Source organism: Herpailurus yagouaroundi, unplaced genomic scaffold, assembly GCF_014898765.1.
Source record: "Herpailurus yagouaroundi ecotype Mexico unplaced genomic scaffold, PumYag 222, whole genome shotgun sequence".
Classification (NCBI taxonomy): Eukaryota; Metazoa; Chordata; class Mammalia; order Carnivora; family Felidae; genus Herpailurus; species Herpailurus yagouaroundi.
Window position 1 is genome coordinate 13,714,973 of NW_024412453.1, and position 15,580 is coordinate 13,730,552.

Consider the following 15,580-nt stretch of genomic DNA (forward strand, 5'->3'; position numbering starts at 1 on the left):
CAAAACAAAACAAAACAAAACAAAACAAAACAAAACAAAACAAAACACAGATTCTCTGTCCTTGATCATCTTTCAATGGTCATCTGTGACTATGCAGTGTGTTCATACGAGATGGTTTCCTGTTCCCAGAGTTTAAAGGCGTATCTACCAAACTATGGATGAAAAATAAATTCAAGCCAATATTTGCAATCTTTCTGATGCTTGAAAATACCCAAAGGATTGTCTGGGATAGGTTCCACGGTAATAAGTAAATTCCTCTGGCATTACATGAATTGAAATGCAATTGATTTGGGTGTCTCACACACTAGCTGTGTGATGTTGGAACAAGTGACTTAGCATCTCTGAACCTTGGTTTCTTCACCTTGAAAACTGCAGTAATAATAGACCCTGCCCCATGGGGTCGTGCGGCAAAGCTCCGGGCATCATATCATGGATACCATACTAAAGGCTATTAGCTGTTCCTATCATGTGTGTTGTGTTCTCCTGATGGTCAGTATGGATACGTCTTCAGCTTCAGATTGAAGGCACAGATAAATTCACAGAGTCACTCATGGCAAGAAGGCACATGGGCATGTGGAAAGCTCCCGGTTTTGAGAGCAAGGGCGTGCAAGTGACCAAGTGACTCCACTCAGCTAACGCCGAAGGCCCAGTGATCACTGGAAATCACCTTCAAACCAAACATCCGCTTGCCACATTCCACCTCTAACTCCAAGCAGGACACAGGATATAGATTTTGTAGAAACTCAGAGAGCTTCAGACACCGCAAACCATATTCAACTATTGGCTTTTTCTAAATCCAAATGTCAATTCCTCCACTTTTAGATAGCCAAGGTGTTTTTACACTACACTAATTTTAGTTGCTTGATTTAGCTGCATAATTACATTTCTAGATAACGACAGTGGACAGCGTTTGGCAGAGAATTCAATTATTTAAGGCTGAATTTTGGCCATCTTGACAAGGTTTCTCTGTAATTGATTCTCCTGCATCAAAGTAGCCACACTGTTACAATTCAGAAAGCTCCAGTAACAGCTGCAAGTTGACCCCTCTTACTTAACAGCCTGATACTGTTTCTAACTTTAGCTTTTGACTATGACTTTCAACACTGTGCTTCTGAGAAGTTACCAATGAGGACAGAGGCATCTTCATGAGACAGCTTCTCGGGATGGGGGAGCTATTCATTACTTTGGTCATAGCTGGGTCAGATTGGATTATTTCTCTTTAAATGTTAGAAAATGTAAAGACTATTGGAGGAGGAGGCAGGAAACTTAGTCTGGAAGGCCAGAAATTTACACAATTTAGATTCTTAGTTTCCTAAACTAGAATAGAGGCAACAGTATCCACTTACAATTCACCAAGACTATTCCCAAGAGCAAAATTGAGAGAGTGTTTTGGAAACTGTGGAGTTACATAAATACAAAGGATAATTGTATTTATTAACATATATATTGTTTTTGTTAAAGAATCTCATGATTTCAGGGAGAAATGAGTAACATAATATATGGGATATATACATACTTAGCTATACCTTTTGCAGAGGGCATTTTGTTTTCTTTTTAAAAACTCCATAATACAAAAGTTTTTACTGATCCTGAGTAATCAGTATTTTCCCCCACCCCCATCCTTGAAGATAAGGGCTGTTTTGTGACCCTTTTCACATTGACTGCCAGGAAGCTTAAAGCCAAATAAGAGATTCATCTCTGTCCACTGTGTTGGCCTTTCCTGCTTACAGACCGGTGTTTTTGTCTTCCTATCCTCACCACCTCCAGTACTAACTACTGCTGTTCACATTTTCTCTGATTCTGACTTTATATTCACATATTACTGTCACATATAATCATAATAGTTATATTTTTGAAATTGTATGAATTAAAAATATCCTTGCTCTAAACCTACCTCAAAAACTTCATGAACTAATAGAACATAAAATCAAATGACAACCATTAAACAAAACCTCTTTTTCCTGGGGTGCCAGGGCGGCTCAGCCAGTTGAATGTACAAACTCTTGGTTTCGGCTCAGTTCACGGTCTCGCAGTTTGTGAATTCGAGCCCCACATTAGGCTCTGTACTGACAGCGTGGAACCTGCTTAGGATTCTGTCTCCTTCTCTCTCTGCCCCTCCCCAGCTCATGCTTTCTCTCTCTCAGAAACAAATAAACATTGAAAACAAACAAACCTCTTTTTCCTAACACGGGTCCTATTTTTTCCAAATAGGAAGCACCTAGTATTACTGGACTGTAATTCTCTTCTCTTACTTCCATTTCCTCTGCTAAAAGACACTGCCTATGCATCTCTGCTCCTCACTGGCTCCTGAGCACAGCTCATGGTAAACAGTCAGCTACCCAGTATGAGTTCGTGGTTTTTTGCAGGAGCTTTGAAAATGTAGAGTGAAAGAACTAAGTAGAGAGCAGGGGAGACTGTGCCTGGGAGACACAGGTAGGCCTCGAAACACAGAATTCAAGCAAAGGCCCCACATCACAATCTAAAGCAGCCATCCCAGACAGGATGGCAAAGTTGTTTCTGTAAGTGGACAGACAAATAGCTCAGGTGTTGACGACCTTATGCTCTCTGCTGTAACCACTCAAAACTGCTATTGTCACCTGAAAGCATTTACAATATGGAAACCAACAAACACTGAAATTTGAATTCACTATAATTTTCGTCTGTCAGGAGATACTCCTCTTTTGATTTTTTTCCCCATCTTGAAAAAGTGTAAAAACCATTGTGAGTTTGAGGGTCATAAAAATGGGTAATGGGCTAGGATTGGCTTACAAACCATGGTTTGCTGACCCCTAATTGAGAGCATGTATTTTACCTAAAGCTCTGGAAGTCAGACTTTAATATAATAGCAAATATAAACTCCTTTTCAGTTGCCCTCTGCTTCTCCACATGCTTCCCGATTTTCCTGTCACTTCGTTGAGTGCTGGTTCTGTGTCAATCTTCCCTGTGTCAGGGATTTCCATCAGGAGATTTTTTTTTTCTTAGCCAACCTTTCATAGTTCAGTCTCACCCCACTCTCCAAAGAAGATAAAAACAAACAAGCGCAAAACAAACCAAAAAACCCACCTCCCATCTTCTTTCTCCATCTTCCATGATGGAACTCTTTTTTTCAGTCACTGTCTCGTTCTTTCCTCTCCTAGATTAAAGTGGTTCCTCTGCCTAGATGAGATTGGATACCGCATCTCCTTCCCACATCCAAGAGCTAACATGAGGATTACTCTGCTCACCACCAGCCCTTGTGAGGGGCAGCGGCCTAAAGTTTAAACACCGATGCAGGAGAAGGAAAAAGAAAAGAAACACAAGTTTTGGATGGAGGTTGGGAGACAAGAGCATTCAGAGAAAACCAATGCCTGCCATATGGATTCTGTTGGTTACATGAGCCAAGTGTAACCTCATGGACCAAATCCAGTCTGAGTAGAAGGACGAGGGGGAGGAGGGGGAGGAGAATGTTGATGACGGTGATGGCTTCTCTGCATTGTGCAAAAGAGAGATGATATATTTTTTTTATTAAAAAATTTTTTTTACACTTTATTTTTGAGAGAGAGAGAGAGAGAGAGAGACAAAGCACAAGTGGGGGAGGGGCAGAGAGAGAGAGAGAGAGAGAGAGAGTCCAAAGCAGGCTCCAGGCTCTGAGCTGTCAGCACAGAGCCCAGTGTGGGGCTCGAACTCACAAACCGTGAGATCATGACCTGAGCTGAAGTCGGATACTTAACCAACTGAACCAACCAGGTGCTCTGAGAGATGATATATTTTTTAGTGTTTATTTTCGAGAGAGCATGAGAGAGAGTAGGGAAGGGGGAGAGAGGGTGGGGTCAGAGGATCCAAAGCAGGCTCTACACTGGCAGCACAGAGCCTGGTGAGGGGCTCGAAGTTACCAACCACGAGATCATGACCTGAGCCGAAGTCAGATGCTCAACCAACTGAGCCACCCAGATGCCCCAAGAGAGGTGACAGTTTTAAATGGAGGCATCTCATGTAAAATTTAGATTTATAATATCTCTTGAAAACCTGCAAGATCTAGAAGCTTTTGCCCACATTTCCTTGTACAATCCCTAACGTCTGGGAAGGATCTGCCTCCGCCACAGCTCAGAAGAATCACACTCCATTGGTGGAGAACCACCTCCACCAATCTTTACCCGCTTCCATAAAAGAAGCCAAAAGTCAATCGCCACTTGCCGACCACTAAAACAGAACAAAACAGAAAGCATACAACAGAGCGTTTCTGGGACAATATTAATTGCACTCCCTGTCTTTGGAATACTGACAGTGGTTACCTAACAATATGGATTCATGCAGGATACTGAAACACTCATCCTACCCCACTTTCTGGCCAATGTGGGGGAGAGAGAGAGTTTTCTACAGTATTCAAGGACCTTCCTCATATTCCTCACCCTCACTTTTCCAGATTCATCCTCTAATACACACTGTCCCTCCTTCTATAAATCCCCCTTTTCCCCCTGTAAATCAGTCTGGCAAGTTGCCTTGGCCACATACTTTTATAGAACCAAGCCTCTGTAATAATATGGCCTGCTACACAGAACTCATTCTTCCATTCTTTCCTGCCTTCCTTCCTTTCTTCCTTCTTTCCTCCCAATTCAACCTTGATGGCCCGATCAAATCTTGCATTTTCTGCGATGCCTTCCCCAGGACCCCAGGCAGAATGAACTACACCATCACCCATGTTCTAGAATCACCTTAGCAAGGTGAAATCATTCTGTTAAGTGTGGCTACCCGTCTGGAAGGGAGGTTGGCTGAGGCAAAGCAGTCTGCCATTCATTCTTGTTCAGCCAGTGACTGTGAAGCAGTGACTAGACAGACAGAGTTCCCCACAATGATTTCTGGGACAATGACTGGCTGAAATGGCTGCCTTTGGGGGGACATGTGAGTAAAGCTGTGAGGGTACAGGAGTCTCCAGACAACTGAGGGCTGCCTGTATCCCTAAGGTTGTCTCAAGTGGTCCAGGGGCATTCCTGGCACAGTAGCAAAAGCCTGAGTCTCAAAGTTGGAGAGGCTGGGCTGGGATGTTGGTTATGACACCCTTTTGAACATGTGATCTAGGATGAGATCCTCAGCCCCGAGCCCTCGTCTACTTGGGAGTAAAATAAGGCAATATCTGTGCCTCCTCTCAGGCAGGCTGTTGCCTTGAAGTGACTGGCCATGCACGGGCACTCCTGGCAGGTGGAAGGTATACAAAAAGGTCCAATGTATTTTTTTTTTCCTTCAGAAGGTCTTTTGTAGACCCATGTAAAACTATTTTTTAATCATCTCTATCCTATGTCAAGTTTCCCTCCTCCAGGCCTCACAGGTACCCACAATGGTGCTTCAGGTGGAGCTTTCTCTCACCTCACACGATGGCTTGCAGAAAGGCCCCATCCTTCAACAAGCAGCTACAGGCCAGCTTCTCTGGCAGCCTCCCACCTTCTCCAGCACTCATCATGACCCACCCGTACACAGCCCCAAAAGACCAGCGCTGATTTGTCCCAGGGTAGTAGAGACCTGCCTGGTCATCCCACCCAGGTAAGGTGAATTTTATCTCCTCTACCTCATCCTCGATCATTTTGGTTTCCTGTCTTTCTCACAGGACCGGGCAGAGAGCAGAGGCTCAGCAAGCACTGGAGAATCACTTATGGTGACTACAGGACAAGATGGAGATTCAGGGGTGTTTTGTGCCTTGTCTGAGTTTAAACTGAAAAATGTGTGCTTTGTCAGTTACCAAGAGCCAGTTTTGCCTTCCACATGATCCTAGAATCTTCTAGATCATCATGAATGACCACTCCAGGGCAACAACTGAACCACAGTTGATAAACTCCACTCACTACCAGACATGCATTCAAATCCTATCCAACGCAGGGGAGACTAGCATGGAAGGGCTTCCCCTGGCATGGACCTCAAAGATAAATCCCATGAGATGCTACATAATGCTTATGGTCCTGATGCTGGGGACAGACGGATGAGTTCCCACCAGAGAGGCTGGAAGCATCGAGCTGATTATCAGGGGAGGGGGCAAGATCTTCCAGTGGAGAGCTTCCACAAACTGTGGGTAGGATGTACTGAGCCATCAACCAGCTGCTCCCCAACTTTTAGTGACTTCCTTTGTATTCTCGGGGGCGGGGGGACCAGTCCAACTAGGAAGGTCACATCCTGAGATGAGAAGCTACAGCCCCTACCCATCTTATGGACTAGTTTTGGTTAATACGTGTAAATGAGCTGATGCAGGGAAGTTCTTACAAGAATGATGAGTGCCTAGTAAGCATGACTGCTCACCATGGTACCACTATTCCCTCGCTGTCTGACACTTTTCCTTGCCATCTGGCTCTCCTCTTGCAAAAGCACCAGATCATGGTAGTTAGGAGCTCACACTGAGCCACACTGCCCAAATTAAAACCCTACTTTTTACCAACTGCTGTCTGTGTCTTCTTTTTTTTTTATTTTTTTTTCAACGTTTTTTTGATTTATTTTTGGGACAGAGAGAGACAGAGCATGAACGGGGGAGGGGCAGAGAGAGAGGGAGACACAGAATCGGAAACAGGCTCCAGGCTCCGAGCCATCAGCCCAGAGCCCGACGCGGGGCTCGAACTCACAGACCGCGAGATTGTGACCTGGCTGAAGTCGGACGCTTAACCAACTGTGCCACCCAGGTGCCCCTGTCTGTGTCTTCTTGTGCAAATTACCTAACCTCTCTGTGCCTAAGACTCATTTTCTGTAAAATCAGAATGTCGTCAGTAACCATAACTCAATCGTAACTCATAGGTGGTCCAGAGATTTAAAAAAGAATAACATGTAGACACGTTTAGCTGAGGGACTGGTTCATCACAAACACTCATTTAATAGGGTGCTGGTAGCTATTGTAATGGTAACAGCATTAGCAACAGCTTGTTTTGAAGGATCAAACCAGCCCCAATCAGGGCTCCTTCAAACCAGGAGTATCAAAATCCTTTCTCCCTTTGACCTCTAATAGGTCAACCTGTAATAGGTTGAAGCAAATAGTGCTCACAAAAGTAACCTGCCATGTGCCTTCTTGTGTAAGAGCTTACCTCCTCCTTTCGTGCTCTAAATCATAAATTAAGACATAGGGGCTAACAAGGATGTGTGTGTGTGTGTGTGTGTGTGTGTGTGTGTGTGTGTGTGTGTGGCTTCTGTACATGGAAGATATGATGTTGAAACCAAAAGACGAGAATTCCAATGTCAATGGAGGGTTTACAGGGATGATGAAGATAGCACCTTTGAATCTGGGACACTGGGTCACCCTACTACCTCCAAAAATGGTTATGAAGATGCACAAAGAAAATTCCAGTAGGTTTTGTAAGTGAGGAGGCTGCTGATTATCATTAGAAACTCGAACCCCCAGCGGTAGAGGCAGCACAGTGCTCTGCTTGGTTCATTAAGCGCTTCTTGACCTGATTCTCCTCTGAAAGCCAGACTGACTGGCTGAATGAGCAAATCTAAGAATATCAACCCCACACATCATCTCTGCTGAGATCAACAATGCTTCAGGAACCGACCCCTGACCTGTCTGGGAATGAATGGCAACTGGGTTTGAGAATTTGTTGACCTTGCTTGAGGCAAACAAATGCTCTCTGGGGACTCTCAGAAGGGGATGATAATCGGCTGCTCCCCTGGCTTTTTGCTTTGTGCCCTGCCTGTATCTTCTGCGTCCATGCTGCAGGTCCCTGCAGGAGCTGGGCACGGAGACACTCCAAATAGCACAGTCTCCAGAACTCACAACCGAGCCTTTTTGCCCAAACCCCATGCACATACTCTACTCCCTGTGAACTGGCTGAAACACCCGAGCTCTGTGTGCATCCTTCTCCTCTTAGTGACTAAGCGCCTGGAATTGCACCCCCCAGCAACCTTTGCATAACACAAGCTTCATTGTAAAAAGAATCCCATGACCAAAGAAGTAGGAGAAATTCAGCTTGCCCTCTCTCCCTCTTGGGGATTTGTGACACCTATTAACATAGCAAGGCACCTGAGAAGTCCTGCAAGGAAAAAGAATAGAAACCTGTTTGACCTTGTTTGATCCAGATATTCCCAAACTTACTTGATGACCAATGGACTATCTGTTCATTGATCCATCATCCATCCATCCATCCGCTTGAATATCGGGCTATTGAGAATTAATTATGTGTCAATCCTGTGCAAAGTTCTTTACCCCTTCTCCTTTCCTTTTTCTCCTCCTCCTCTACCTCCTCCTCTTCATCACCATAATTCAACCATTTGAACAAATATCCAATGGTTGCTCTGTGCCAGGCACTGAACCAATTTCATCACATGGGTTCCCTGTGTTTACCCTTCCTATAGGTCTATCAGTAGATTCTGCTCAATTTCTTACATTACAGACAAGAAAACGGAGACACTGAGAGGTGAAGTAATGACAAAGGAAATATAGCTGGTAAATGATGAGTTGTACCTTGAATGGGAGTGGCAGAGCCCTGCTTGCTAATTACTCAGTGAAGCCCTTTGCTGGCATGTGACCCCACATAAATATTCTAAGAAATGCTGGCTTGGACTAAACTTAAGCTGAGTGGCCTTCTTATCTCCTTTACCCTCAACCCCTCCCTCAATCTCAACCACTTCAATAGTCATTGGAGATAAAGGAAGACACAGTAAAGCCAGGACAGAGAGCTGGAGGACACTTTAAAGCTTGAGGAAGGACGGACCTCCCCCTCCCCCAAGACGTCAGAGAGTAGGGAAACGCCTCCTGAACACAGGAGGTTCAAGGCACAGGGAGGTGGGCTGGTCACATGGGTACACCAGCAAAGAGTGAGCATGGGCAGACAAAAAAAGAGGGCGGTCCAGGAGAAGAGCACCCAAGAGATTAGCCTGCCACATGCTTTTGTGATGCTAAAGCACCATCTCAACCTCCAGGGCTGTCTGATCCTTGGCTCTCTCTCCTACTAATGCATCTTCTGGGGACAAGTGGTGGCTCTTAGCTCGTATTTTTGATGCATGGACCACTCTGAGAATTTTGCCTTCATTCCAGAAAACTGCACATAACTCACAAATTTTCCATATCATTACAGGGGATTGATGGCCCTTCTGAAATTCATCCGTGGACCCTTGAGGAGCCTCCGGATCTCTATCAGATTCTTAAGTAGATGGCCAATATGTGCCTGTGCTTCTGCTAAAGGAAAGGTGTGGGTAGGGTCGGAATCCCTTAAGTTAGGCTCCTGGTGACAGTTCAGGGGACTGTTCTCATGGGGAATCATGTTGACATGCTTACCGGCACCGTGACTTTGAGGATGTGTGCCTGCCGCTCAGAGGACTCTCACCACAACTCGACAGGGATGAGGTTTTCAAAAAGGTAAGAGGGTCAAACAACTTGGGGAAGTGCTAAGGTATTCCATACTGTAAAAGCAAGCCAGACACTATGGAATCCAAACACACATCCTTAGCTCTCCTATCCAGTAAGGAGCAATAGTCCCAAGTTGGGGTCTGGCTTCTCTCTGCTGCAGCTATCCCGTCCAGCCCCAGGCCAGGAGACGGATACTAACAAGCCAATGAGCGGGTGATAGGCATAGTAGGGTGCTGACCAAACCAGTGCTGGGGGAGAATGGAGGTAGGAAATACATGCTTGCATTTCAGAGACTCTGCAGTCCATTCTTGCAGAGAAGACAGAGACAGGAGAGACTGAGAGCCAAGCTGTGCCAAGCTGTGCAGCTAAGCATCTATGAGGATGAGCCAAGGGGCTGACCACTGCAAATGGTTTCTTCACGATGTCATGGCCGGGCAGCTGGTGGCAATGGAGAGCCTCTGACAGGTGGGCTTTTCAACTTCCCAGATTAGCAGTGCCCTTCTGGGACACTCTGGGGACATCAAAAGAGGAACCACCCCAAGTGAGTCATTTCCTTTCTGCTTCTTATGTTGCAATCTATCTTTAAATATTTTTCAACAAACCATATATATCATTTACTATTTGCTGGATACTCTCTAACCCCTTTATGTATTTTTTCAAATAAAAAGAATTTTAATGTTTATTTATTTTCGAGAGAGAGACAGACAGAACATGAGCAGGTGAGGGGCAGAGAAAGGGAGACACAGAATCCGAAGCAGGCTCCAGGCTCAGAGCTATCAGCATCGAGCCTGACACAGGGCTCGAACTCATGAACCATGAGATTATGACCTGAGCCGAAGTCAGACGTCTAACCGACTGAGCCACCCAGGTGCCCCCCTTTTTTTGTAATTTTTTAAATGTTTATCTAACCCCTTTATGTACTAACTTAATCTTTATAGAAATCTTTTAAGGTAAGTCCTGTTATTATCCCTGTATCACTGGTAGGGAAACTGAGGCACAGAGAGGTTAAGTAACTTGCCCAAGATCACATAGCTTGTGAGTGGTGAATCAGAATCAGGTAATTCACTGCTATGCTACCTGTCCAGGAAAAGACACATTTAAAAAAGTATATAAATTCCCACTGATCTCAAATTGACTAGTGAAAAACAAGCTTATTTTTTTTTTAAATTATAATACCAATGTATCATATTGGCTAAGAACTCAGATGATGGGGCCATACTAAGCTTAGGTTCAAATTCTGGATCTGACAGTTCCTGGCTCTGTTTCCCTGGGCAAATTACTTAACCTCTTTGAATCTCAATTAATTCACTTATAAATTTAGAGGTAATAATACTTTCCTCACAAGGTTGTTGGGGAGAGTACTCTAAATCATGTAGCAATGTGCTAAAAATATTCCTTGGGCTTGGGTCTACTTTTATGTGTGTGAGCTTCACTCTCGGTGGTTATATTTTAGCATGATCATCTCCATTTACATGAACGCCAGGCATTTAAGTGACTGCTTACTTATGGCTCGCTGTTCGACCCCAAGCATTCCAGATTCATTAATCAACAAATCCCCATATTTGCTTAAGCTAGTTTGAGTTAGGTTTCTGCCCCTTACAACTAATAGATTCTGGACTGATTCAACAGTGATGGTAAGAACAGCAGACATACACGGGCACAAAGGGAAGTCACAGAAGATACTTTCTGCTTATTTTTTAAACAAACTCTTACAGACTTTTCTAAGTGCCAAATAACATTGCAGGCACTTCAAAGACTAACTCATTTAATCTTTTAACAATTCTCTGGTATTGGTTCTCATACCTGCCCCTTCTACAGATGAGGAAGCATAATGCAGGGACTTTACATCATTCTTGGCTAGATGGGTGGAAAGGCCATAGCCAAAGCCATGCCTACCTGCTTCCAAACAATGTTTTCTTTCCTCTGCATGCTTTGCACTACCAAGGATGCTGATGTACTTGCTAAGTAAGGAATCCTAGAAATCTACAGAGAAGCGGGCACCAACATTCAGGTGCCCACATTACAAACACTGCATCCATGGTAAGGCATCTACTAAGTGAGTCCTAGGAAAAACTGCATGGGCCATGAACAAGAATTCCAAAAGATCTTTCCAGAGAAATCCCACTGCTGCGGGGCCGTGCCAACACAGTCTGCACAATCTCCAAACTATATTCAGACCCAGAAACAAGAAACATCAACCTGAAATCAACCTACCACAGTCCACATCTCTTCTTTTCAAATAATGTTTGGTGGAGAGATCTGTTTTCCCTTTCTCCAAATGCTTCTAAACTTCCTGGGGTGGTTGTTTTTTTAGGTACTCATTTTTCCGCACACCCACCTACCACGGATCCAGACTCTACAAGTCAGCATTCCATAAAGTATTTACTGTGTTCGTTTGCATCTCCCCCAAGAATACTGAATAAAGCTCAGGGTGGAAATTCACAGATTCCAGGGTGGCTGTTTGTTTTAGGATTACCCCCCAGACCTCACTTCCTTGGAGACTCTGTGGCTGGCCTCAAAGATAAATGCTCTTTTTAGGACTGAAATAGAACAAAGGGACAAAAGGGAACTGAAGGATTTAAAATTAGGATAAAAAAGGAAAAAAAAAAAAAAACCAACAAAAGTTGGCACCGGAGCGGCCTTCCTTAACCGCGTAAAACTTACCAATGATGCCCAACTTTCAGTGTGGTTTATCCCCATATGTTCCCACACTCCCACTGGGACCTAACATTTGCAAGCGCTATTTATCATTCTGCCTAGTGGTGTGCTCATTTGCCTACCTCGCTAAGCAGCCCTTGTTGTTATTTTTATAATTACTGGGAGTCTTTCTCATGTTGCACTCTGCCAGGACTCTGGCTTACCACACACCTGTTCTACTCGGAACACATGGAGAGAAGGGGGTGGGTCTGGCAGTGGAGGAAAGGGGAAGACGGCCTTCCTGCTCGCTATGAAAAGCAAAATCAAGAAAAAGAGGCAGACCAGAAACCACTGAGGTACCTCTTTTTTTTTTTTTTTAAAGGCTGTACTCTCTGCTGGTTTGTTATTTAATAAACATTCTCTGCTCATTGGAGAGTTAATCAGAACAAATGCTGTGCTGCTTTTTTTATCGTTACAAATGTTGACTTATTTAGCCATCATCATGACCAACAATGTATATCAGCACCCCCATTTTACAGATGGGAAAACCGAAACAAGGCAAAGTTAAGTACCTGGCCAATGGGCACGCAGAGGGCAAACGGTGGAGCTGCACCTCATGCGAATTCGGGTGTTCCTGGATGAGACGACCATGCCGCATCCTAATCAGCATCACTGCCGTCCACAAACATCCTCATCACTACCTCCTGCACACCTCCAGTGTCACCACTCCCACCGTCACTGCCAACTTGCCACTGTCGCTCGCATCAGCACCACCTCCTTCACCATCTCAACCCATCACCACTACCGCCGATATCACCACTAGGACCACTCCACCCCCATCACCATCGCCACCCCCTCCATCTCCACCGTCATAACCACCATCACTAACTCCATCGCTACCAGCACCCTCACCACAGTGACCAGGGCTTCTTGAGACCTTTCCACCTGCTGGGCGCTCTACCAACGAACTCATGCCGCGTTCACGACAGCCCTGTGTGACTGATCCTGGTTTACCTCTATTTCACAAATGTGGAAAGCGACCTTCAGAGAAGTGAAGAAGTCTGTCCATGCGGCGGGTCAGAGGTCGGTAAGATCTGTGACATTTTAAGGATTCAAAGCCCGTTTTGACTGACACCTATGGGAATGCATTTAACTGCCCTGCTCCCTGTTCTGGAGGCGGCAGGTGGAGGCAATGCCCCCTGGGCATTTCAACAAACTGGCTCTCCACTCCTCACCCACCATATTAGAAGTTTGTTGCTAGGATGTGAGGGACCGCCCCGTGGAGCTGCGCTATGACCTTGCATGTGGTAACTCTGCTACCAAACAATGTGCAAGACCGACTGCTGAGATTCTGAGCTCTGGCCAAGCACCATCCGGGAGCTTTGGCCTGACATCTGCTGAAACTGGCCTGGAATTCTCTTTGGTGAGGCCCCGTACACCCCAGATCAGTCCCTCCTGAGATGTTGCCGCCCTCACCAAAGCCCTCAGGTGTCTCCTCCAGCAAGTTCTATTTGTTCTCCTTGGCCTGAACACCAGCTTTGGGGATGAACGGGTGTCACAAAGAATATGAGGCTTGTTTTTCAAAACTTGCACTCTTGTCCGTCTCTTCTGTCAACTCCCAGATCCAGCGACTGGCATGGCGCACCTGATGTATTGCTGTGGCCTCCTACCAGGGCTCTGCTTTCAATCTTGCCCCCCCCAATCTGTTCTCCACAGAACAGCCCAACTGGCCCTTTTAAAGGCTAAGTTCAATCGTATTTGTCGTCTGCTGGGAGTTCTTATTGTTCTTGCCCTTCCCTTTTAATTCCTTTCGGGGTAAAATTTACCCCCCATCAGTGCTTCCAAGCCCCTGTGGTTTCTTTCTGGGCCCCCTCTGCCTCTTTCCGTTCTCCCACTGTGTTCCAGGCTCACTGGCCATTACTCCGTTCCCTGAGGATGCCCAGCAGTGGTACAGCCATCACATGCACCTTCCGCCTCAGTACATATGCTCTCCAATCCCTACCTCTGCCCACCGTCTCCCTCATCTCAGCTTTAATGTCACTTCCTCAGAGACAGCTCCCTTCATCCCCGAATGCAGCTGCTACTATTGTCTGTGGACCCCGCCCCCCTTTTTTTCTTTTAGAGCATTTACCACAACTTGCAATACAAACTCGTATGGGGATGGCTTATTACCTGCCTTCCCCAGAAACTTGGAAGCTCTGTGAAGGAAAATGAAGTTGGTTTCCTTGCCTATGTACCCTCAGTGACTAACCCAATTTCTGAGGCAGAGCAGAGGCTAAATAAATATTTGTTGAATGAATGAGCGAGTGAATTAATTATTAACCAATTACTTAAGTGAGGGGATGAGGTCTGATTTAATCATTATGGATGTCACATGCTTTGCTATAGACAACTCGATACGTCTTTCATAAATAGATCATGAAGTATAGGGAACATTCTATAAATGGTTAAAAACACAGCATTTCTTTCCTCCCATAGGATCAGATAAACTCTCAAAACTCTGTCTTATGTGTAAGCCGCTAGTTGTCTTATGTAATATAGTAATTGCTGGCTTGAATTAAAGACATCATTATTTTGGAGAGTTGCTTTTTTTCTCATATAAAAAGTGAAGGATCCATCCCTTATATTAACACATCATCTCCTTGGCATGCTACACTATTAAGGAGGAAATGTGAGCTTATTTTTTGAGAAATTGATATTTTTCACAAAGCCAAGAAGAGCTATCAGAATAAAGGGATGTTTATTTGGGTGAATCACCAGCTTTGCACAAATCCCAAAATCCCAAGTGCTAATTGCATAATGGGTCTTTACAAAATGCCATAATATGGGTTCGGCTGGTTTCTCTGTTTTCGGTTTGAAAAATAGATTGTTTAATAACCCATCAAAGCTATATGTAAACCAAGTAAACAATAGAGCAGATGTTGACTGCTGTCTTGTGCCTCGTAGACATAATTAAAGACAATGAGACACTCACGGAGTCCTATAAGAGAGGACAAAGGCAAACAGAAAAATCACTACAATATGCATTTGCCGGACACCTGCTTTCTTAGTTCAAAATGCTGTCTCATATTTCCTGTGATGAAAAATTTTGGTAACGTTCTTTATTTACTTATGTAAACCGTACATCCTGCTCTCTACTTTTCAGGAAGACCAGACTATAAAAGCTAGCCTTTTAAACTGAGTATCTGCCTCAATTTCTTTATTGCTAAGACCCCAGACAGTTTCCAGAAACGTTTCTAGTTTTCCCATAAGCATAAATGTGAATAAAAACCAGTTAGCCAAAACTTTCACATTTATAAAGGAAAATTCAAGCCCTGGCTTGGGTGGGGGTCTGTTGGGGCTCTATTCACTGGTAGCAGTGTTTGCTCCTTCATGCATTATTTAGGAAATCAACCAAATTGACATGTTTATTTCCTGAAAGCCTCACTTTTTTTTTTTTTTTAAGTCAGGCACATTTCCCAAAATCAAGATTTCACCTTACACACACACACACACACACACACACACACACACACACACACACAAGCCTACTGGATAGAATACTTAAGTGTCATTCCAATTTTCTAAATATTCTGTTTTTTCCTTTAAACTCCTACTCAGATTTCTGTTAGGTTTTCAGTTCTCAGTTCTACAGGGGAAAAAAAAAATACA

General features: G+C 44.5%; 1 protein-coding gene and 1 long non-coding RNA gene across 25 annotated transcripts in view; one reads left to right on the forward strand and one right to left on the reverse strand.

Annotated features, from left to right (window-relative positions):
- Window positions 1–3,528, forward strand: part of LOC121019353 (uncharacterized) — a 7,161-nt gene extending 3,633 nt beyond the window's left edge. Inside the window, exon 2 of the long non-coding RNA XR_005785544.1 lies at window positions 3,138–3,528. This is a non-coding gene — a long non-coding RNA (uncharacterized LOC121019353). The remainder of the gene's footprint in view (window positions 1–3,137) is intronic.
- Window positions 1–15,580, reverse strand: part of RBFOX1 (RNA binding fox-1 homolog 1) — a 2,071,930-nt gene that overhangs the window by 357,787 nt on the left and 1,698,563 nt on the right. The window lies entirely within an intron of this gene.